The sequence below is a fragment of the Echinococcus granulosus genome, assembly GCF_000524195.1.
Source record: "Echinococcus granulosus chromosome Unknown EG_S00307, whole genome shotgun sequence".
NCBI classification, from domain to species: Eukaryota; Metazoa; Platyhelminthes; class Cestoda; order Cyclophyllidea; family Taeniidae; genus Echinococcus; species Echinococcus granulosus.
In genome coordinates, this window is record NW_020170687.1 from 14,641 (window position 1) to 16,959 (window position 2,319).

Consider the following 2,319-nt stretch of genomic DNA (forward strand, 5'->3'; position numbering starts at 1 on the left):
TTACCAATTTCCGTGGTGAACCAGGTATAAGGATTGCTTAAAGGGACGATAGAAGAACATAGACAGTTAAGAGAGTCAAAGTTCGGCTACAAAACGAATAGCAAACTGATAACAAATTGAGGTACACACCTTTCCTCTCAAAAGTACATTGGGAGGATAAACTAAACATGTGCTGTCTGGGACGAGCTAAAGCAGTGGAAAGGAATGGGAAGCATGGGCGCTGGCACACAATAAGGCAAAAATAGATGCAAGATATAATACAGTTATCGGTAAAGTGTTGTATAGTCTAATCTACTTTCAGCATGACCTACAGCTTAAGTTATTACTGCTATTGAGACCTTGTGGCAAAAATGCAGGTGAATAAATGGGAGGATGCAGAGAATGAAAGATGAATATAACTCACCAAAATAACGTTGGCAAGGAATGGCTCAGGAGAAGGAAAAAATAGGAGAGAAGCAACCTTGGCTTCGGAGGATGTCAGGATGAGGAAACCAAATAAGCGGCGGAGGAGGAAGCAATTCCGTCCTCACCAAAGTGCAAAGAAGGAAGGTAAATGTATGAGATTGCATCTGTTGGGCGAAATAGAGAGTTGAGTAGGGGTAAGGTCTGGTGATGGATTGGGAGAAGAATGAGACACTCATAGCAGTGGCATTGAACTGAAAGTTAGGCACGAAAGAGGAGACATGAGGGCTCCACCTCCTTTGCCAATCGGAATATATCACTTGGCCCTATTCGTGTACAATGTGCTCTTATATCTGGAAGACAAAATTGAAAAGCCTCACTTGACCTCAGCGATTTCTAGCCGATTTAGAGTAGCAAATGAAGCAGCACTTGAATGATGGGACATGAAAACAGCTATGAAGCATGAATAATAGAGCAAATGGCTAAGGCTGGTCTAGCCTAGCCAAGCCTAACCTAGTCCAGCTTAATTTAATACCGTGCTTCTACAATAAGCAAATGATGCTGAGCAAATAACTGTGGCCTAGTATGTCTACTGCTGGGTCTAGGTTCGAAAAATGCATTATGGAGTGGCAAAAGGCTGATTGGGATATGAATGGCGAAAATGAAGTGGTGAATACCTTCAAACATTAATACGAAATTGGCAAATGCAAGTTTTTGGTGAATACTCCTGTTTCGGTGCCTGCACAAATTCTTGCCACTTGCTAGAGAGCAGAGTGGGGGTGACTGGACCACACTGAGGGAGTTGAAGAACGATATCCGTTTAGCAAAAAGGGGAAAGGGAGTGGATGAGTAGAGAAAAGGAATGGAAAGGGAGAGATAAAGGCAGAAGGAATGCGAGAAGGAATGCAACAGCTACAAACACGGTTTGGGAAATCAGGTCGAATAACTGTTAATAAAAACGAACACGAAGCCGGCGCGCTTACTGTGGGCACACAATTCTCCCTTTACAAGTCCATTTGAAATGACCACCATCAGAGACAATGGTTGGAATGGCGCAGGTAAACAGAGAAGGCGAAATGTAAAAAGGAGAAAAGAAATTACAATGAAAACAGGGGAAGAGATGTCATGACTTACCCCTAACTTCTACGAAAGAAGTGATGAAGAATGAAAGGGTACAACCGCTAGGTTGAACAGAAGAGGAAGTGAGGTAATGAGAGCAAATAGAATTGCGGAATGGATTATAGCGTAGACTTGTAGGGCAAGGTTCACAGCGTTGGTCAGTCATTAAAATCTTCCCCATTGACGGGTGTGTGAATCAATCACAGCACCTTCCGCATGTAGTGTGGCATGATCTATGGTGGTGTAGTGTCTGATGTCCAAAGAAGCAACAGTTGCTTTGGTTTAGATTTGGCACCAGTATTTATTTGTCCTTTTATCCCTTCTGCTAGGTTAAATATCTACCATTACAGAACATGGTGAAGAGAACTGTTTCTTATTTTCTTTGACTGAGATGAGAATATGTGTTTATTTGCACTTGTTCAACTCCACTTGCTAAAATACTCAAGCTCTCTAGGCTACAAAGCTCCAACTATGGCTTGCAATTTCAAGTTAGGCCTAATTTGTGTCTGAGACTTTAAACGCCAATACAATGTTTAGTTGCAGCTCTAGTCATGCCCATGTCCATGACCATAGCCATGGCCACGGCTGTGCAGTTTTCTATGATTCAAGAAGAAATCTCATTATGCCTTCCTACGTCCTATCACATTTACCAGAGCGACCGAGCAAAGTACATCGATGGGAATGAGAAGTAATGAGTGGTTAGAGGACACGAATTTTACCTAGGCGAACTGTTATCTGGGTAAATTTGGCGCTTTACCAAATCTTCATTTCAAGGACAGAAGCTATCTACTGCGTCTT